General features: G+C 47.9%; 14 non-coding genes across 14 annotated transcripts; all 14 read right to left on the reverse strand.

Moving 5' to 3' along the window:
- Window positions 1-1,112: 1,112 nt before the first annotated feature.
- On the reverse strand, window positions 1,113-1,303 carry LOC142716425 (U2 spliceosomal RNA). Its single transcript, XR_012871649.1, has one exon. It is a non-coding gene; the product is annotated as a U2 spliceosomal RNA (small nuclear RNA).
- A 1,346-nt stretch (window positions 1,304-2,649) lies between these two features.
- Window positions 2,650-2,840, reverse strand: LOC142716437 (U2 spliceosomal RNA). The gene has a single exon (XR_012871660.1). It is a non-coding gene; the product is annotated as a U2 spliceosomal RNA (small nuclear RNA).
- Window positions 2,841-4,182: 1,342 nt separating this feature from the next.
- On the reverse strand, window positions 4,183-4,373 carry LOC142716450 (U2 spliceosomal RNA). Its single transcript, XR_012871671.1, has one exon. It is a non-coding gene; the product is annotated as a U2 spliceosomal RNA (small nuclear RNA).
- A 1,326-nt stretch (window positions 4,374-5,699) lies between these two features.
- Window positions 5,700-5,890, reverse strand: LOC142716462 (U2 spliceosomal RNA). The gene has a single exon (XR_012871680.1). It is a non-coding gene; the product is annotated as a U2 spliceosomal RNA (small nuclear RNA).
- A 1,327-nt stretch (window positions 5,891-7,217) lies between these two features.
- Window positions 7,218-7,408, reverse strand: LOC142716466 (U2 spliceosomal RNA). Its single transcript, XR_012871682.1, has one exon. It is a non-coding gene; the product is annotated as a U2 spliceosomal RNA (small nuclear RNA).
- A 1,348-nt stretch (window positions 7,409-8,756) lies between these two features.
- On the reverse strand, window positions 8,757-8,947 carry LOC142716426 (U2 spliceosomal RNA). Its single transcript, XR_012871650.1, has one exon. It is a non-coding gene; the product is annotated as a U2 spliceosomal RNA (small nuclear RNA).
- Window positions 8,948-10,273: 1,326 nt separating this feature from the next.
- LOC142716428 (U2 spliceosomal RNA) lies at window positions 10,274-10,464 on the reverse strand. Its single transcript, XR_012871651.1, has one exon. It is a non-coding gene; the product is annotated as a U2 spliceosomal RNA (small nuclear RNA).
- A 1,346-nt stretch (window positions 10,465-11,810) lies between these two features.
- On the reverse strand, window positions 11,811-12,001 carry LOC142716429 (U2 spliceosomal RNA). Its single transcript, XR_012871652.1, has one exon. It is a non-coding gene; the product is annotated as a U2 spliceosomal RNA (small nuclear RNA).
- Window positions 12,002-13,345: 1,344 nt separating this feature from the next.
- Window positions 13,346-13,536, reverse strand: LOC142716430 (U2 spliceosomal RNA). Its single transcript, XR_012871653.1, has one exon. It is a non-coding gene; the product is annotated as a U2 spliceosomal RNA (small nuclear RNA).
- Window positions 13,537-14,882: 1,346 nt separating this feature from the next.
- On the reverse strand, window positions 14,883-15,073 carry LOC142716431 (U2 spliceosomal RNA). The gene has a single exon (XR_012871654.1). It is a non-coding gene; the product is annotated as a U2 spliceosomal RNA (small nuclear RNA).
- A 1,343-nt stretch (window positions 15,074-16,416) lies between these two features.
- On the reverse strand, window positions 16,417-16,607 carry LOC142716453 (U2 spliceosomal RNA). Its single transcript, XR_012871674.1, has one exon. It is a non-coding gene; the product is annotated as a U2 spliceosomal RNA (small nuclear RNA).
- Window positions 16,608-17,926: 1,319 nt separating this feature from the next.
- On the reverse strand, window positions 17,927-18,116 carry LOC142716451 (U2 spliceosomal RNA). The gene has a single exon (XR_012871672.1). It is a non-coding gene; the product is annotated as a U2 spliceosomal RNA (small nuclear RNA).
- A 1,328-nt stretch (window positions 18,117-19,444) lies between these two features.
- Window positions 19,445-19,635, reverse strand: LOC142716432 (U2 spliceosomal RNA). Its single transcript, XR_012871655.1, has one exon. It is a non-coding gene; the product is annotated as a U2 spliceosomal RNA (small nuclear RNA).
- A 1,326-nt stretch (window positions 19,636-20,961) lies between these two features.
- LOC142716433 (U2 spliceosomal RNA) lies at window positions 20,962-21,152 on the reverse strand. The gene has a single exon (XR_012871656.1). It is a non-coding gene; the product is annotated as a U2 spliceosomal RNA (small nuclear RNA).
- Window positions 21,153-21,602: the final 450 nt, after the last annotated feature.

Below are 21,602 nucleotides of genomic sequence, written 5' to 3' on the forward strand. Positions count from 1 at the left end.
AACGCCTTCCTGGCAACGCCCAAATGCCCTCCTGCCATGCAGATAAACACTGGCAGCGGCAGCAAGTGCATGCCCACAGCCACCCCTTGTTCCTTCACACCTTGTATCAGCTGTAATCCAGTCCAGTCCAGTCCAGTGCTGCCTGCTGAGCAGCACTGACCAACACTGCCTGGGCCCAGGCTTTTATCTATCTCTGAGGCAGGCCCCATTATGATGTCAGAAAGCTGGCTCTGGAATCCTGAGGGCTCCACTATGACACGTGCAAAGTTCCGTCTGAACTTTATATAAGACGGTGCGGCTCAGTCAGTCACTCAGTGTTGCCTGAGAGGGCAACACTGCAACAGCCGGCCGCCAGGCTGTCTTTTTTTTGCACATTTATTTGCCTCCAGGAGGCCACAAGAGGGAGACAAGGGACTGCAAAATGGAAAATAGGCATCCACCAACTTTACAGACAACTTCTCTTTGCTCCTACAACCTCCATCCTTGCACAGTTTGTTATTCTTCCAGGTAACATAGTAACAAATCCAAATTGCTGCTCTCTTTGTAGGCAAGCAAGGGTTTGTTGCAACTGCAATTCTTACTTCTTCTTGGAAATGTAGGGACGACAGTACATTCCATCACATCCATCTAGTGTACACAGGTAGGTCCATTGTGGCGGGCGGGCTGCTTTAATGGCTGTTTGCTGTTCCCCCTACTCCACTCCACTATTTGACTGTGGTGCTGCATCAATCAATCAGTGGCTGGCTCAGGTGCAGCTCTTTAACCTACCTAAAAGGGAGGGCGGAGAGAAGACAAGGAAGGTGAATGAGCTGTTCCAATGTGAAATGCCGGAAACACAGAAACACAGAAGACACACACACACACACACACACACACACACACACACACACACACACACACACACACACACACACACACACACAACAAGAGGTGGCAATGTATTAATTAATTGCATTTAATAAATGAGCTCATTATCACACATGACTGTACAAATGCATTGTCCAACAGGTGTTGAAATAATGGGATTAAAAGGGGAGATCCCATCAGAAAGACAAAAACAATAGCAAACACAAATAGCACTTTTGGAATCTGATTTTAGTCAACACATAAGGGAAGGGTGCACCGGTCCTGGAAATACTGCAATACCAGGTCAATGCGTGGAGTGGACAGAGCAAGCTCTATTTCCATCTCCCTGTTCTAAAAATCCATTTAATATATGGTCCCCAGATAGGGGACGTATCAGATATTAAACTGATAAGAACAGATACTACACTTGATCTTAGCCAAAAGGCCGAGAAGCGATAACCCGAGCGGCCCTTGCCTTGCCCGAGCCTGTCCCATACTGCTGTTCACCCCTTGCAGCGATTGATTCAGCCTACTCCTAGGCAATTCCATGGGGCCCTGCAGGCTCACACACATTTACAGCTACTAAGCGGGAGGGAGGTGAATAAAGGCCGGAGAGGAAGCTACACAGGATTTGCTTCTTTTGCTTGCACCACAATGCAGTGCTGAAAGAGGAGGAATCTACATAAAAACGCCTTCCTGGCAACGCCCAAATGCCCTCCTGCCATGCAGATAAACACTGGCAGCGGCAGCAAGTGCATGCCCACAGCCACCCCTTGTTCCTTCACACCTTGTATCAGCTGTAATCCAGTCCAGTCCAGTCCAGTGCTGCCTGCTGAGCAGCACTGACCAACACTGCCTGGGCCCAGGCTTTTATCTATCTCTGAGGCAGGCCCCATTATGATGTCAGAAAGCTGGCTCTGGAATCCTGAGGGCTCCACTATGACACGTGCAAAGTTCCGTCTGAACTTTATATAAGACGGTGCGGCTCAGTCAGTCACTCAGTGTTGCCTGAGAGGGCAACACTGCAACAGCCGGCCGCCAGGCTGTCTTTTTTTTGCACATTTATTTGCCTCCAGGAGGCCACAAGAGGGAGACAAGGGACTGCAAAATGGAAAATAGGCATCCACCAACTTTACAGACAACTTCTCTTTGCTCCTACAACCTCCATCCTTGCACAGTTTGTTATTCTTCCAGGTAACATAGTAACAAATCCAAATTGCTGCTCTCTTTGTAGGCAAGCAAGGGTTTGTTGCAACTGCAATTCTTACTTCTTCTTGGAAATGTAGGGACGACAGTACATTCCATCACATCCATCTAGTGTACACAGGTAGGTCCATTGTGGCGGGCGGGCTGCTTTAATGGCTGTTTGCTGTTCCCCCTACTCCACTCCACTATTTGACTGTGGTGCTGCATCAATCAATCAGTGGCTGGCTCAGGTGCAGCTCTTTAACCTACCTAAAAGGGAGGGCGGAGAGAAGACAAGGAAGGTGAATGAGCTGTTCCAATGTGAAATGCCGGAAACACAGAAACACAGAAGACACACACACACACACACACACACACACACACACACACACACACACACACACACACACACACACACACACACACACAACAAGAGGTGGCAATGTATTAATTAATTGCATTTAATAAATGAGCTCATTATCACACATGACTGTACAAATGCATTGTCCAACAGGTGTTGAAATAATGGGATTAAAAGGGGAGATCCCATCAGAAAGACAAAAACAATAGCAAACACAAATAGCACTTTTGGAATCTGATTTTAGTCAACACATAAGGGAAGGGTGCACCGGTCCTGGAAATACTGCAATACCAGGTCAATGCGTGGAGTGGACAGAGCAAGCTCTATTTCCATCTCCCTGTTCTAAAAATCCATTTAATATATGGTCCCCAGATAGGGGACGTATCAGATATTAAACTGATAAGAACAGATACTACACTTGATCTTAGCCAAAAGGCCGAGAAGCGATAACCCGAGCGGCCCTTGCCTTGCCCGAGCCTGTCCCATACTGCTGTTCACCCCTTGCAGCGATTGATTCAGCCTACTCCTAGGCAATTCCATGGGGCCCTGCAGGCTCACACACATTTACAGCTACTAAGCGGGAGGGAGGTGAATAAAGGCCGGAGAGGAAGCTACACAGGATTTGCTTCTTTTGCTTGCACCACAATGCAGTGCTGAAAGAGGAGGAATCTACATAAAAACGCCTTCCTGGCAACGCCCAAATGCCCTCCTGCCATGCAGATAAACACTGGCAGCGGCAGCAAGTGCATGCCCACAGCCACCCCTTGTTCCTTCACACCTTGTATCAGCTGTAATCCAGTCCAGTCCAGTCCAGTGCTGCCTGCTGAGCAGCACTGACCAACACTGCCTGGGCCCAGGCTTTTATCTCTGAGGCAGGCCCCATTATGATGTCAGAAAGCTGGCTCTGGAATCCTGAGGGCTCCACTATGACACGTGCAAAGTTCCGTCTGAACTTTATATAAGACGGTGCGGCTCAGTCAGTCACTCAGTGTTGCCTGAGAGGGCAACACTGCAACAGCCGGCCGCCAGGCTGTCTTTTTTTTGCACATTTATTTGCCTCCAGGAGGCCACAAGAGGGAGACAAGGGACTGCAAAATGGAAAATAGGCATCCACCAACTTTACAGACAACTTCTCTTTGCTCCTACAACCTCCATCCTTGCACAGTTTGTTATTCTTCCAGGTAACATAGTAACAAATCCAAATTGCTGCTCTCTTTGTAGGCAAGCAAGGGTTTGTTGCAACTGCAATTCTTACTTCTTCTTGGAAATGTAGGGACGACAGTACATTCCATCACATCCATCTAGTGTACACAGGTAGGTCCATTGTGGCGGGCGGGCTGCTTTAATGGCTGTTTGCTGTTCCCCCTACTCCACTCCACTATTTGACTGTGGTGCTGCATCAATCAATCAGTGGCTGGCTCAGGTGCAGCTCTTTAACCTACCTAAAAGGGAGGGCGGAGAGAAGACAAGGAAGGTGAATGAGCTGTTCCAATGTGAAATGCCGGAAACACAGAAACACAGAAGACACACACACACACACACACACACACACACACACACACACACACACACACACACACACACATACACACACACACACAACAAGAGGTGGCAATGTATTAATTAATTGCATTTAATAAATGAGCTCATTATCACACATGACTGTACAAATGCATTGTCCAACAGGTGTTGAAATAATGGGATTAAAAGGGGAGATCCCATCAGAAAGACAAAAACAATAGCAAACACAAATAGCACTTTTGGAATCTGATTTTAGTCAACACATAAGGGAAGGGTGCACCGGTCCTGGAAATACTGCAATACCAGGTCAATGCGTGGAGTGGACAGAGCAAGCTCTATTTCCATCTCCCTGTTCTAAAAATCCATTTAATATATGGTCCCCAGATAGGGGACGTATCAGATATTAAACTGATAAGAACAGATACTACACTTGATCTTAGCCAAAAGGCCGAGAAGCGATAACCCGAGCGGCCCTTGCCTTGCCCGAGCCTGTCCCATACTGCTGTTCACCCCTTGCAGCGATTGATTCAGCCTACTCCTAGGCAATTCCATGGGGCCCTGCAGGCTCACACACATTTACAGCTACTAAGCGGGAGGGAGGTGAATAAAGGCCGGAGAGGAAGCTACACAGGATTTGCTTCTTTTGCTTGCACCACAATGCAGTGCTGAAAGAGGAGGAATCTACATAAAAACGCCTTCCTGGCAACGCCCAAATGCCCTCCTGCCATGCAGATAAACACTGGCAGCGGCAGCAAGTGCATGCCCACAGCCACCCCTTGTTCCTTCACACCTTGTATCAGCTGTAATCCAGTCCAGTCCAGTCCAGTGCTGCCTGCTGAGCAGCACTGACCAACACTGCCTGGGCCCAGGCTTTTATCTCTGAGGCAGGCCCCATTATGATGTCAGAAAGCTGGCTCTGGAATCCTGAGGGCTCCACTATGACACGTGCAAAGTTCCGTCTGAACTTTATATAAGACGGTGCGGCTCAGTCAGTCACTCAGTGTTGCCTGAGAGGGCAACACTGCAACAGCCGGCCGCCAGGCTGTCTTTTTTTTGCACATTTATTTGCCTCCAGGAGGCCACAAGAGGGAGACAAGGGACTGCAAAATGGAAAATAGGCATCCACCAACTTTACAGACAACTTCTCTTTGCTCCTACAACCTCCATCCTTGCACAGTTTGTTATTCTTCCAGGTAACATAGTAACAAATCCAAATTGCTGCTCTCTTTGTAGGCAAGCAAGGGTTTGTTGCAACTGCAATTCTTACTTCTTCTTGGAAATGTAGGGACGACAGTACATTCCATCACATCCATCTAGTGTACACAGGTAGGTCCATTGTGGCGGGCGGGCTGCTTTAATGGCTGTTTGCTGTTCCCCCTACTCCACTCCACTATTTGACTGTGGTGCTGCATCAATCAATCAGTGGCTGGCTCAGGTGCAGCTCTTTAACCTACCTAAAAGGGAGGGCGGAGAGAAGACAAGGAAGGTGAATGAGCTGTTCCAATGTGAAATGCCGGAAACACAGAAACACAGAAGACACACACACACACACACACACACACACACACACACACACACACACACACACACACACACAACAAGAGGTGGCAATGTATTAATTAATTGCATTTAATAAATGAGCTCATTATCACACATGACTGTACAAATGCATTGTCCAACAGGTGTTGAAATAATGGGATTAAAAGGGGAGATCCCATCAGAAAGACAAAAACAATAGCAAACACAAATAGCACTTTTGGAATCTGATTTTAGTCAACACATAAGGGAAGGGTGCACCGGTCCTGGAAATACTGCAATACCAGGTCAATGCGTGGAGTGGACAGAGCAAGCTCTATTTCCATCTCCCTGTTCTAAAAATCCATTTAATATATGGTCCCCAGATAGGGGACGTATCAGATATTAAACTGATAAGAACAGATACTACACTTGATCTTAGCCAAAAGGCCGAGAAGCGATAACCCGAGCGGCCCTTGCCTTGCCCGAGCCTGTCCCATACTGCTGTTCACCCCTTGCAGCGATTGATTCAGCCTACTCCTAGGCAATTCCATGGGGCCCTGCAGGCTCACACACATTTACAGCTACTAAGCGGGAGGGAGGTGAATAAAGGCCGGAGAGGAAGCTACACAGGATTTGCTTCTTTTGCTTGCACCACAATGCAGTGCTGAAAGAGGAGGAATCTACATAAAAACGCCTTCCTGGCAACGCCCAAATGCCCTCCTGCCATGCAGATAAACACTGGCAGCGGCAGCAAGTGCATGCCCACAGCCACCCCTTGTTCCTTCACACCTTGTATCAGCTGTAATCCAGTCCAGTCCAGTCAGTGCTGCCTGCTGAGCAGCACTGACCAACACTGCCTGGGCCCAGGCTTTTATCTCTGAGGCAGGCCCCATTATGATGTCAGAAAGCTGGCTCTGGAATCCTGAGGGCTCCACTATGACACGTGCAAAGTTCCGTCTGAACTTTATATAAGACGGTGCGGCTCAGTCAGTCACTCAGTGTTGCCTGAGAGGGCAACACTGCAACAGCCGGCCGCCAGGCTGTCTTTTTTTTGCACATTTATTTGCCTCCAGGAGGCCACAAGAGGGAGACAAGGGACTGCAAAATGGAAAATAGGCATCCACCAACTTTACAGACAACTTCTCTTTGCTCCTACAACCTCCATCCTTGCACAGTTTGTTATTCTTCCAGGTAACATAGTAACAAATCCAAATTGCTGCTCTCTTTGTAGGCAAGCAAGGGTTTGTTGCAACTGCAATTCTTACTTCTTCTTGGAAATGTAGGGACGACAGTACATTCCATCACATCCATCTAGTGTACACAGGTAGGTCCATTGTGGCGGGCGGGCTGCTTTAATGGCTGTTTGCTGTTCCCCCTACTCCACTCCACTATTTGACTGTGGTGCTGCATCAATCAATCAGTGGCTGGCTCAGGTGCAGCTCTTTAACCTACCTAAAAGGGAGGGCGGAGAGAAGACAAGGAAGGTGAATGAGCTGTTCCAATGTGAAATGCCGGAAACACAGAAACACAGAAGACACACACACACACACACACACACACACACACACACACACACACACACACACACACACACACAACAAGAGGTGGCAATGTATTAATTAATTGCATTTAATAAATGAGCTCATTATCACACATGACTGTACAAATGCATTGTCCAACAGGTGTTGAAATAATGGGATTAAAAGGGGAGATCCCATCAGAAAGACAAAAACAATAGCAAACACAAATAGCACTTTTGGAATCTGATTTTAGTCAACACATAAGGGAAGGGTGCACCGGTCCTGGAAATACTGCAATACCAGGTCAATGCGTGGAGTGGACAGAGCAAGCTCTATTTCCATCTCCCTGTTCTAAAAATCCATTTAATATATGGTCCCCAGATAGGGGACGTATCAGATATTAAACTGATAAGAACAGATACTACACTTGATCTTAGCCAAAAGGCCGAGAAGCGATAACCCGAGCGGCCCTTGCCTTGCCCGAGCCTGTCCCATACTGCTGTTCACCCCTTGCAGCGATTGATTCAGCCTACTCCTAGGCAATTCCATGGGGCCCTGCAGGCTCACACACATTTACAGCTACTAAGCGGGAGGGAGGTGAATAAAGGCCGGAGAGGAAGCTACACAGGATTTGCTTCTTTTGCTTGCACCACAATGCAGTGCTGAAAGAGGAGGAATCTACATAAAAACGCCTTCCTGGCAACGCCCAAATGCCCTCCTGCCATGCAGATAAACACTGGCAGCGGCAGCAAGTGCATGCCCACAGCCACCCCTTGTTCCTTCACACCTTGTATCAGCTGTAATCCAGTCCAGTCCAGTCCAGTGCTGCCTGCTGAGCAGCACTGACCAACACTGCCTGGGCCCAGGCTTTTATCTCTGAGGCAGGCCCCATTATGATGTCAGAAAGCTGGCTCTGGAATCCTGAGGGCTCCACTATGACACGTGCAAAGTTCCGTCTGAACTTTATATAAGACGGTGCGGCTCAGTCAGTCACTCAGTGTTGCCTGAGAGGGCAACACTGCAACAGCCGGCCGCCAGGCTGTCTTTTTTTTGCACATTTATTTGCCTCCAGGAGGCCACAAGAGGGAGACAAGGGACTGCAAAATGGAAAATAGGCATCCACCAACTTTACAGACAACTTCTCTTTGCTCCTACAACCTCCATCCTTGCACAGTTTGTTATTCTTCCAGGTAACATAGTAACAAATCCAAATTGCTGCTCTCTTTGTAGGCAAGCAAGGGTTTGTTGCAACTGCAATTCTTACTTCTTCTTGGAAATGTAGGGACGACAGTACATTCCATCACATCCATCTAGTGTACACAGGTAGGTCCATTGTGGCGGGCGGGCTGCTTTAATGGCTGTTTGCTGTTCCCCCTACTCCACTCCACTATTTGACTGTGGTGCTGCATCAATCAATCAGTGGCTGGCTCAGGTGCAGCTCTTTAACCTACCTAAAAGGGAGGGCGGAGAGAAGACAAGGAAGGTGAATGAGCTGTTCCAATGTGAAATGCCGGAAACACAGAAACACAGAAGACACACACACACACACACACACACACACACACACACACACACACACACACACACACACACACACACACACACACACACACACAACAAGAGGTGGCAATGTATTAATTAATTGCATTTAATAAATGAGCTCATTATCACACATGACTGTACAAATGCATTGTCCAACAGGTGTTGAAATAATGGGATTAAAAGGGGAGATCCCATCAGAAAGACAAAAACAATAGCAAACACAAATAGCACTTTTGGAATCTGATTTTAGTCAACACATAAGGGAAGGGTGCACCGGTCCTGGAAATACTGCAATACCAGGTCAATGCGTGGAGTGGACAGAGCAAGCTCTATTTCCATCTCCCTGTTCTAAAAATCCATTTAATATATGGTCCCCAGATAGGGGACGTATCAGATATTAAACTGATAAGAACAGATACTACACTTGATCTTAGCCAAAAGGCCGAGAAGCGATAACCCGAGCGGCCCTTGCCTTGCCCGAGCCTGTCCCATACTGCTGTTCACCCCTTGCAGCGATTGATTCAGCCTACTCCTAGGCAATTCCATGGGGCCCTGCAGGCTCACACACATTTACAGCTACTAAGCGGGAGGGAGGTGAATAAAGGCCGGAGAGGAAGCTACACAGGATTTGCTTCTTTTGCTTGCACCACAATGCAGTGCTGAAAGAGGAGGAATCTACATAAAAACGCCTTCCTGGCAACGCCCAAATGCCCTCCTGCCATGCAGATAAACACTGGCAGCGGCAGCAAGTGCATGCCCACAGCCACCCCTTGTTCCTTCACACCTTGTATCAGCTGTAATCCAGTCCAGTCCAGTCCAGTGCTGCCTGCTGAGCAGCACTGACCAACACTGCCTGGGCCCAGGCTTTTATCTCTGAGGCAGGCCCCATTATGATGTCAGAAAGCTGGCTCTGGAATCCTGAGGGCTCCACTATGACACGTGCAAAGTTCCGTCTGAACTTTATATAAGACGGTGCGGCTCAGTCAGTCACTCAGTGTTGCCTGAGAGGGCAACACTGCAACAGCCGGCCGCCAGGCTGTCTTTTTTTTGCACATTTATTTGCCTCCAGGAGGCCACAAGAGGGAGACAAGGGACTGCAAAATGGAAAATAGGCATCCACCAACTTTACAGACAACTTCTCTTTGCTCCTACAACCTCCATCCTTGCACAGTTTGTTATTCTTCCAGGTAACATAGTAACAAATCCAAATTGCTGCTCTCTTTGTAGGCAAGCAAGGGTTTGTTGCAACTGCAATTCTTACTTCTTCTTGGAAATGTAGGGACGACAGTACATTCCATCACATCCATCTAGTGTACACAGGTAGGTCCATTGTGGCGGGCGGGCTGCTTTAATGGCTGTTTGCTGTTCCCCCTACTCCACTCCACTATTTGACTGTGGTGCTGCATCAATCAATCAGTGGCTGGCTCAGGTGCAGCTCTTTAACCTACCTAAAAGGGAGGGCGGAGAGAAGACAAGGAAGGTGAATGAGCTGTTCCAATGTGAAATGCCGGAAACACAGAAACACAGAAGACACACACACACACACACACACACACACACACACACACACACACACACACACACACACACAACAAGAGGTGGCAATGTATTAATTAATTGCATTTAATAAATGAGCTCATTATCACACATGACTGTACAAATGCATTGTCCAACAGGTGTTGAAATAATGGGATTAAAAGGGGAGATCCCATCAGAAAGACAAAAACAATAGCAAACACAAATAGCACTTTTGGAATCTGATTTTAGTCAACACATAAGGGAAGGGTGCACCGGTCCTGGAAATACTGCAATACCAGGTCAATGCGTGGAGTGGACAGAGCAAGCTCTATTTCCATCTCCCTGTTCTAAAAATCCATTTAATATATGGTCCCCAGATAGGGGACGTATCAGATATTAAACTGATAAGAACAGATACTACACTTGATCTTAGCCAAAAGGCCGAGAAGCGATAACCCGAGCGGCCCTTGCCTTGCCCGAGCCTGTCCCATACTGCTGTTCACCCCTTGCAGCGATTGATTCAGCCTACTCCTAGGCAATTCCATGGGGCCCTGCAGGCTCACACACATTTACAGCTACTAAGCGGGAGGGAGGTGAATAAAGGCCGGAGAGGAAGCTACACAGGATTTGCTTCTTTTGCTTGCACCACAATGCAGTGCTGAAAGAGGAGGAATCTACATAAAAACGCCTTCCTGGCAACGCCCAAATGCCCTCCTGCCATGCAGATAAACACTGGCAGCGGCAGCAAGTGCATGCCCACAGCCACCCCTTGTTCCTTCACACCTTGTATCAGCTGTAATCCAGTCCAGTCCAGTCCAGTGCTGCCTGCTGAGCAGCACTGACCAACACTGCCTGGGCCCAGGCTTTTATCTATCTCTGAGGCAGGCCCCATTATGATGTCAGAAAGCTGGCTCTGGAATCCTGAGGGCTCCACTATGACACGTGCAAAGTTCCGTCTGAACTTTATATAAGACGGTGCGGCTCAGTCAGTCACTCAGTGTTGCCTGAGAGGGCAACACTGCAACAGCCGGCCGCCAGGCTGTCTTTTTTTTGCACATTTATTTGCCTCCAGGAGGCCACAAGAGGGAGACAAGGGACTGCAAAATGGAAAATAGGCATCCACCAACTTTACAGACAACTTCTCTTTGCTCCTACAACCTCCATCCTTGCACAGTTTGTTATTCTTCCAGGTAACATAGTAACAAATCCAAATTGCTGCTCTCTTTGTAGGCAAGCAAGGGTTTGTTGCAACTGCAATTCTTACTTCTTCTTGGAAATGTAGGGACGACAGTACATTCCATCACATCCATCTAGTGTACACAGGTAGGTCCATTGTGGCGGGCGGGCTGCTTTAATGGCTGTTTGCTGTTCCCCCTACTCCACTCCACTATTTGACTGTGGTGCTGCATCAATCAATCAGTGGCTGGCTCAGGTGCAGCTCTTTAACCTACCTAAAAGGGAGGGCGGAGAGAAGACAAGGAAGGTGAATGAGCTGTTCCAATGTGAAATGCCGGAAACACAGAAACACAGAAGACACACACACACACACACACACACACACACACACACACACACACACACACACACACACACACACACACACACACACAACAAGAGGTGGCAATGTATTAATTAATTGCATTTAATAAATGAGCTCATTATCACACATGACTGTACAAATGCATTGTCCAACAGGTGTTGAAATAATGGGATTAAAAGGGGAGATCCCATCAGAAAGACAAAAACAATAGCAAACACAAATAGCACTTTTGGAATCTGATTTTAGTCAACACATAAGGGAAGGGTGCACCGGTCCTGGAAATACTGCAATACCAGGTCAATGCGTGGAGTGGACAGAGCAAGCTCTATTTCCATCTCCCTGTTCTAAAAATCCATTTAATATATGGTCCCCAGATAGGGGACGTATCAGATATTAAACTGATAAGAACAGATACTACACTTGATCTTAGCCAAAAGGCCGAGAAGCGATAACCCGAGCGGCCCTTGCCTTGCCCGAGCCTGTCCCATACTGCTGTTCACCCCTTGCAGCGATTGATTCAGCCTACTCCTAGGCAATTCCATGGGGCCCTGCAGGCTCACACACATTTACAGCTACTAAGCGGGAGGGAGGTGAATAAAGGCCGGAGAGGAAGCTACACAGGATTTGCTTCTTTTGCTTGCACCACAATGCAGTGCTGAAAGAGGAGGAATCTACATAAAAACGCCTTCCTGGCAACGCCCAAATGCCCTCCTGCCATGCAGATAAACACTGGCAGCGGCAGCAAGTGCATGCCCACAGCCACCCCTTGTTCCTTCACACCTTGTATCAGCTGTAATCCAGTCCAGTCCAGTCCAGTGCTGCCTGCTGAGCAGCACTGACCAACACTGCCTGGGCCCAGGCTTTTATCTATCTCTGAGGCAGGCCCCATTATGATGTCAGAAAGCTGGCTCTGGAATCCTGAGGGCTCCACTATGACACGTGCAAAGTTCCGTCTGAACTTTATATAAGACGGTGCGGCTCAGTCAGTCACTCAGTGTTGCCTGAGAGGGCAACACTGCAACAGCCGGCCGCCAGGCTGTCTTTTTTTTGCACATTTATTTGCCTCCAGGAGGCCACAAGAGGGAGACAAGGGACTGCAAAATGGAAAATAGGCATCCACCAACTTTACAGACAACTTCTCTTTGCTCCTACAACCTCCATCCTTGCACAGTTTGTTATTCTTCCAGGTAACATAGTAACAAATCCAAATTGCTGCTCTCTTTGTAGGCAAGCAAGGGTTTGTTGCAACTGCAATTCTTACTTCTTCTTGGAAATGTAGGGACGACAGTACATTCCATCACATCCATCTAGTGTACACAGGTAGGTCCATTGTGGCGGGCGGGCTGCTTTAATGGCTGTTTGCTGTTCCCCCTACTCCACTCCACTATTTGACTGTGGTGCTGCATCAATCAATCAGTGGCTGGCTCAGGTGCAGCTCTTTAACCTACCTAAAAGGGAGGGCGGAGAGAAGACAAGGAAGGTGAATGAGCTGTTCCAATGTGAAATGCCGGAAACACAGAAACACAGAAGACACACACACACACACACACACACACACACACACACACACACACACACACACACACACACACACACACACACACAACAAGAGGTGGCAATGTATTAATTAATTGCATTTAATAAATGAGCTCATTATCACACATGACTGTACAAATGCATTGTCCAACAGGTGTTGAAATAATGGGATTAAAAGGGGAGATCCCATCAGAAAGACAAAAACAATAGCAAACACAAATAGCACTTTTGGAATCTGATTTTAGTCAACACATAAGGGAAGGGTGCACCGGTCCTGGAAATACTGCAATACCAGGTCAATGCGTGGAGTGGACAGAGCAAGCTCTATTTCCATCTCCCTGTTCTAAAAATCCATTTAATATATGGTCCCCAGATAGGGGACGTATCAGATATTAAACTGATAAGAACAGATACTACACTTGATCTTAGCCAAAAGGCCGAGAAGCGATAACCCGAGCGGCCCTTGCCTTGCCCGAGCCTGTCCCATACTGCTGTTCACCCCTTGCAGCGATTGATTCAGCCTACTCCTAGGCAATTCCATGGGGCCCTGCAGGCTCACACACATTTACAGCTACTAAGCGGGAGGGAGGTGAATAAAGGCCGGAGAGGAAGCTACACAGGATTTGCTTCTTTTGCTTGCACCACAATGCAGTGCTGAAAGAGGAGGAATCTACATAAAAACGCCTTCCTGGCAACGCCCAAATGCCCTCCTGCCTGCAGATAAACACTGGCAGCGGCAGCAAGTGCATGCCCACAGCCACCCCTTGTTCCTTCACACCTTGTATCAGCTGTAATCCAGTCCAGTCCAGTCCAGTGCTGCCTGCTGAGCAGCACTGACCAACACTGCCTGGGCCCAGGCTTTTATCTATCTCTGAGGCAGGCCCCATTATGATGTCAGAAAGCTGGCTCTGGAATCCTGAGGGCTCCACTATGACACGTGCAAAGTTCCGTCTGAACTTTATATAAGACGGTGCGGCTCAGTCAGTCACTCAGTGTTGCCTGAGAGGGCAACACTGCAACAGCCGGCCGCCAGGCTGTCTTTTTTTTGCACATTTATTTGCCTCCAGGAGGCCACAAGAGGGAGACAAGGGACTGCAAAATGGAAAATAGGCATCCACCAACTTTACAGACAACTTCTCTTTGCTCCTACAACCTCCATCCTTGCACAGTTTGTTATTCTTCCAGGTAACATAGTAACAAATCCAAATTGCTGCTCTCTTTGTAGGCAAGCAAGGGTTTGTTGCAACTGCAATTCTTACTTCTTCTTGGAAATGTAGGGACGACAGTACATTCCATCACATCCATCTAGTGTACACAGGTAGGTCCATTGTGGCGGGCGGGCTGCTTTAATGGCTGTTTGCTGTTCCCCCTACTCCACTCCACTATTTGACTGTGGTGCTGCATCAATCAATCAGTGGCTGGCTCAGGTGCAGCTCTTTAACCTACCTAAAAGGGAGGGCGGAGAGAAGACAAGGAAGGTGAATGAGCTGTTCCAATGTGAAATGCCGGAAACACAGAAACACAGAAGACACACACACACACACACACACACACACACACACACACACACACACACACACACACCACACACACACACACACACACAACAAGAGGTGGCAATGTATTAATTAATTGCATTTAATAAATGAGCTCATTATCACACATGACTGTACAAATGCATTGTCCAACAGGTGTTGAAATAATGGGATTAAAAGGGGAGATCCCATCAGAAAGACAAAAACAATAGCAAACACAAATAGCACTTTTGGAATCTGATTTTAGTCAACACATAAGGGAAGGGTGCACCGGTCCTGGAAATACTGCAATACCAGGTCAATGCGTGGAGTGGACAGAGCAAGCTCTATTTCCATCTCCCTGTTCTAAAAATCCATTTAATATATGGTCCCCAGATAGGGGACGTATCAGATATTAAACTGATAAGAACAGATACTACACTTGATCTTAGCCAAAAGGCCGAGAAGCGATAACCCGAGCGGCCCTTGCCTTGCCCGAGCCTGTCCCATACTGCTGTTCACCCCTTGCAGCGATTGATTCAGCCTACTCCTAGGCAATTCCATGGGGCCCTGCAGGCTCACACACATTTACAGCTACTAAGCGGGAGGGAGGTGAATAAAGGCCGGAGAGGAAGCTACACAGGATTTGCTTCTTTTGCTTGCACCACAATGCAGTGCTGAAAGAGGAGGAATCTACATAAAAACGCCTTCCTGGCAACGCCCAAATGCCCTCCTGCCATGCAGATAAACACTGGCAGCGGCAGCAAGTGCATGCCCACAGCCACCCCTTGTTCCTTCACACCTTGTATCAGCTGTAATCCAGTCCAGTCCAGTCCAGTGCTGCCTGCTGAGCAGCACTGACCAACACTGCCTGGGCCCAGGCTTTTATCTATCTCTGAGGCAGGCCCCATTATGATGTCAGAAAGCTGGCTCTGGAATCCTGAGGGCTCCACTATGACACGTGCAAAGTTCCGTCTGAACTTTATATAAGACGGTGCGGCTCAGTCAGTCACTCAGTGTTGCCTGAGAGGGCAACACTGCAACAGCCGGCCGCCAGGCTGTCTTTTTTTTGCACATTTATTTGCCTCCAGGAGGCCACAAGAGGGAGACAAGGGACTGCAAAATGGAAAATAGGCATCCACCAACTTTACAGACAACTTCTCTTTGCTCCTACAACCTCCATCCTTGCACAGTTTGTTATTCTTCCAGGTAACATAGTAACAAATCCAAATTGCTGCTCTCTTTGTAGGCAAGCAAGGGTTTGTTGCAACTGCAATTCTTACTTCTTCTTGGAAATGTAGGGACGACAGTACATTCCATCACATCCATCTAGTGTACACAGGTAGGTCCATTGTGGCGGGCGGGCTGCTTTAATGGCTGTTTGCTGTTCCCCCTACTCCACTCCACTATTTGACTGTGGTGCTGCATCAATCAATCAGTGGCTGGCTCAGGTGCAGCTCTTTAACCTACCTAAAAGGGAGGGAAGGAAGGTGAATGAGCTGTTCCAATGTTGAAATGCCGGAAACACAGAAACACAGAAGACACACACACACACACACACACACACACACACACACACACACACACACACACACACACACACACACACACACACACACACACACAACAAGAGGTGGCAATGTATTAATTAATTGCATTTAATAAATGAGCTCATTATCACACATGGACTGTACAAATGCATTGTCCAACAGGTGTTGAAATAATGGGATTAAAAGGGAGATCCCATCAGAAAGACAAAAACAATAGCAAACACAAATAGCACTTTTGGAATCTGATTTTAGTCAACACATAAGGGAAGGGTGCACCGGTCCTGGAAATACTGCAATACCAGGTCAAGCGTGGAGTGGACAGAGCAAGCTCTATTTCCATCTCCCCTGTTCTAAAAATCCATTTAATATATGGTCCCCAGATAGGGGACGTATCAGATATTAAACTGATAAGAACAGATACTACACTTGATCTTAGCCAAAAGGCCGAGAAGCGATAACCGAGCGGCCCTGCCTTGCCCGAGCCTGTCCCATACTGCTGTTCACCCCTTGCAGCGATTGATTCAGCCTACTCCTAGGCAATTCCATGGGGCCCTGCAGCTCACACACATTTACAGCTACTAAGCGGGAGGGAGGTGAATAAAGGCCGGAGAGGAAGCTACACAGGATTTGCTTCTTTTGCTTGCACCACAATGCAGTGCTGAAAGAGGAGGAATCTACATAAAAACGCCTTCCTGGCAACGCCCAAATGCCCTCCTGCCATGCAGATAAACACTGGCAGCGGCAGCAAGTGCATGCCCACAGCCACCCCTTGTTCCTTCACACCTTGTATCAGCTGTAATCCAGTCCAGTCCAGTCCAGTGCTGCCTGCTGAGCAGCACTGACCAACACTGCCTGGGCCAGGCTTTTATCTCTGAGGCAGGCCCCATTATGATGTCAGAAAGCTGGCTCTGGAATCCTGAGGGCTCCACTATGACACGTGCAAAGTTCCGTCTGAACTTTATATAAGACGGTGCGGCTCAGTCAGTCACTCAGTGTTGCCTGAGAGGGCAACACTGCAACAGCCGGCCGCAGGCTGTCTTTTTTTTGCACATTTATTTGCCTCCAGGAGGCCACAAGAGGGAGACAAGGGACTGCAAAATGGAAAATAGGCATCCACCAACTTTACAGACAACTTCTCTTTGCTCCTACACCTCCATCCTTGCACATTTTGTTATTCTTCCAGGTAACATAGTACAAATCCAAATTGCTGCTCTCTTTGTAGGCAAGCAAGGGTTAGTTGCAACTGCAATTCTTACTTCTTCTTGGAAATGTAGGGACGACAGTACATTCCATCACATCCATCTAGTGTACACAGGTAGGTCCATTGTGGCGGCGGGCTGCTTTAATGGCTGTTTGCTGTTCCCCCTACTCACTCACTATTTGACTGTGGTGCTGCATCAATCAATCAGTGGCTGGCTCAGGTGCAGCTCTTTAACCTACCTAAAAGGGAGGGCGGAGAGAAGACAAGGAAGGTGAATGAGCTGTTCCAATGTGAAATGCCGGAAACACAGAAACACAGAAGACACACACACACCACACACACACACACACACACACACACACACACAAACACACACACACACACAACAAGAGGTGGGCAATGTAATTATTAATTGCATTTAATAAATGAGCTCATTATCACACATGACTGTACAAATGCATTGTCCAACAGGTGTTGAAATAATGGGATTAAAAGGGGAGATCCCATCAGAAAGACAAAAACAATAGCAAACACAAATAGCACTTTTGGAATCTGATTTAGTCAACACATAAGGGAAGGGTGCACCGGTCCTGGAATACTGCAATACCAGGTCAATGCGTGGAGTGGACAGAGCAAGCTCTATTTCCATCTCCCTGTTCTAAAAATCCATTTAATATATGGTCCCCAGATAGGGGACGTATCAGATATTAAACTGATAAGAACAGATACTACACTTGATCTTAGCCAAAAGGCCGAGAAGCGATAACCCGAGCGGCCCTTGCCTTGCCCGAGCCTGTCCCATACTGCTGTTCACCCCTTGCAGCGATTGATTCAGCCTACTCCTAGGCATCCATGGGGCCCTGCAGGCTCACACACATTTACAGCTACTAAGCGGGAGGGAGGTGAATAAAGGCCGGAGAGGAAGCTACACAGGATTTGCTTCTTTTGCTTGCACACAATGCAGTGCTGAAAGAGAGGAATCTACATAAAAACGCCTTCCTGGCAACGCCCAAATGCCCTCCTGCCATGCAGATAAACACTGGCAGCGGCAGCAAGTGCATGCCCACAGCCACCCCTTGTTCCTTCACACCTTGTATCAGCTGTAATCCAGTCCAGTCCAGTCCAGTGCTGCCTGCTGAGCAGCACTGACCAACACTGCCTGGGCCCAGGCTTTTATCTCTGAGGCAGGCCCCATTAGATGTCAGAAAGCTGGCTCTGGAATCCTGAGGGCTCCACTATGACACGTGCAAAGTTCCGTCTGAACTTTATATAAGACGGTGCGGCTCAGTCAGTCACTCAGTGTTGCCTGAGAGGGCAACACTGCAACAGCCGGCCGCCAGGCTGTCTTTTTTTTGCACATTTATTTGCCTCCAGGAGGCCACAGAGGGAGACAAGGGACTGCAAATGGAAAATAGGCATCCACCAACTTTACAGACAACTTCTCTTTGCTCCTACAACCTCCATCCTTGCACAGTTTGTTATTCTTCCAGGTAACATAGTAACAAATCCAAATTGCTGCTCTCTTTGTAGGCAAGCAAGGGTTTGTTGCAACTGCATTCTTACTTCTTCTTGGAAATGTAGGGACGACAGTACATTCCATCACATCCATCTAGTGTACACAGGTAGGTCCATTGTGGCGGGCGGGCTGCTTAATGGCTGTTTGCTGTTCCCCCTACTCCACTCCACTATTTGACTGTGGTGCTGCATCAATCAATCAGTGGCTGGCTCAGGTGCAGCTCTTTAACCTACCTAAAAGGGAGGGCGGAGAGAAGACAAGGAGGTGAATGAGCTGTTCCAATGTGAAATGCCGGAAACACAGAAACACAGAAGACACACACACACACACACACACACACACACACACAACACACACACACACACACACACACACACACACACACACAACAAGAGGTGGCAATGTATTAATTAATTGCATTTAATAAATGAGCTCATTATCACACATGACTGTACAAATGCATTGTCCAACAGGTGTTGAAATAATGGGATTAAAGGGGAGATCCCATCAGAAAGACAAAAACAATAGCAAACACAAATAGCACTTTTGGAATCTGATTTTAGTCAACACATAAGGGAAGGGTGCACCGGTCCTGGAAATACTGCAATACCAGGTCAATGCGTGGAGTGGACAGAGCAAGCTCTATTTCCATCTCCCTGTTCTAAAAATCCATTTAATATATGGTCCCCAGATAGGGGACGTATCAGATATTAAACTGATAAGAACAGATACTACACTTGATCTTAGCCAAAAGGCCGAGAAGCGATAACCCGAGCGGCCCTTGCCTTGCCCGAGCCTGTCCCATACTGCTGTTCACCCCTTGCAGCGATTGATTCAGCCTACTCCTAGGCAATTCCATGGGGCCCTGCAGGCTCACACACATTTACAGCTACTAAGCGGGAGGGAGGTGAATAAAGGCCGGAGAGGAAGCTACACAGGATTTGCTTCTTTTGCTTGCACCACAATGCAGTGCTGAAAGAGGAGGAATCTACATAAAAACGCCTTCCTGGCAACGCCCAAATGCCCTCCTGCCATGCAGATAAACACTGGCAGCGGCAGCAAGTGCATGCCCACAGCCACCCCTTGTTCCTTCACACCTTGTATCAGCTGTAATCCAGTCCAGTCCAGTCCAGTGCTGCCTGCTGAGCAGCACTGACCAACACTGCCTGGGCCCAGGCTTTTATCTCTGAGGCAGGCCCCATTATGATGTCAGAAAGCTGGCTCTGGAATCCTGAGGGCTCCACTATGACACGTGCAAAGTTCCGTCTGAACTTTATATAAGACGGTGCGGCTCAGTCAGTCACTCAGTGTTGCCTGAGAGGGCAACACTGCAACAGCCGGCCGCCAGGCTGTCTTTTTTTTGCACATTTATTTGCCTCCAGGAGGCCACAAGAGGGAGACAAGGGACTGCAAAATGGAAAATAGGCATCCACCAACTTTACAGACAACTTCTCTTTGCTCCTACAACCTCCATCCTTGCACAGTTTGTTATTCTTCCAGGTAACATAGTAACAAATCCAAATTGCTGCTCTCTTTGTAGGCAAGCAAGGGTTTGTTGCAACTGCAATTCTTACTTCTTCTTGGAAATGTAGGGACGACAGTACATTCCATCACATCCATCTAGTGTACACAGGTAGGTCCATTGTGGCGGGCGGGCTGCTTTAATGGCTGTTTGCTGTTCCCCCTACTCCACTCCACTATTTGACTGTGGTGCTGCATCAATCAATCAGTGGCTGGCTCAGGTGCAGCTCTTTAACCTACCTAAAAGGGAGGGCGGAGAGAAGACAAGGAAGGTGAATGAGCTGTTCCAATGTGAAATGCCGGAAACACAGAAGACACACACACACACACACACACACACACACACACACACACACACACACACACACACACACACACACACAACAAGAGGTGGCAATGTATTAATTAATTGCATTTAATAAATGAGCTCATTATCACACATGACTGTACAAATGCATTGTCCAACAGGTGTTGAAATAATGGGATTAAAAGGGGAGATCCCATCAGAAAGACAAAAACAATAGCAAACACAAATAGCACTTTTGGAATCTGATTTTAGTCAACACATAAGGGAAGGGTGCACCGGTCCTGGAAATACTGCAATACCAGGTCAATGCGTGGAGTGGACAGAGCAAGCTCTATTTCCATCTCCCTGTTCTAAAAATCCATTTAATATATGGTCCCCAGATAGGGGACGTATCAGATATTAAACTGATAAGAACAGATACTACACTTGATCTTAGCCAAAAGGCCGAGAAGCGATAACCCGAGCGGCCCTTGCCTTGCCCGAGCCTGTCCCATACTGCTGTTCACCCCTTGCAGCGATTGATTCAGCCTACTCCTAGGCAATTCCATGGGGCCCTGCAGGCTCACACACATTTACAGCTACTAAGCGGGAGGGAGGTGAATAAAGGCCGGAGAGGAAGCTACACAGGATTTGCTTCTTTTGCTTGCACCACAATGCAGTGCTGAAAGAGGAGGAATCTACATAAAAACGCCTTCCTGGCAACGCCCAAATGCCCTCCTGCCATGCAGATAAACACTGGCAGCGGCAGCAAGTGCATGCCCACAGCCACCCCTTGTTCCTTCACACCTTGTATCAGCTGTAATCCAGTCCAGTCCAGTCCAGTGCTGCCTGCTGAGCAGCACTGACCAACACTGCCTGGGCCCAGGCTTTTATCTCTGAGGCAGGCCCCATTATGATGTCAGAAAG

Source organism: Rhinoderma darwinii, unplaced genomic scaffold (assembly GCF_050947455.1).
Source record: "Rhinoderma darwinii isolate aRhiDar2 unplaced genomic scaffold, aRhiDar2.hap1 Scaffold_4501, whole genome shotgun sequence".
Lineage (NCBI taxonomy): Eukaryota > Metazoa > Chordata > Amphibia > Anura > Rhinodermatidae > Rhinoderma > Rhinoderma darwinii.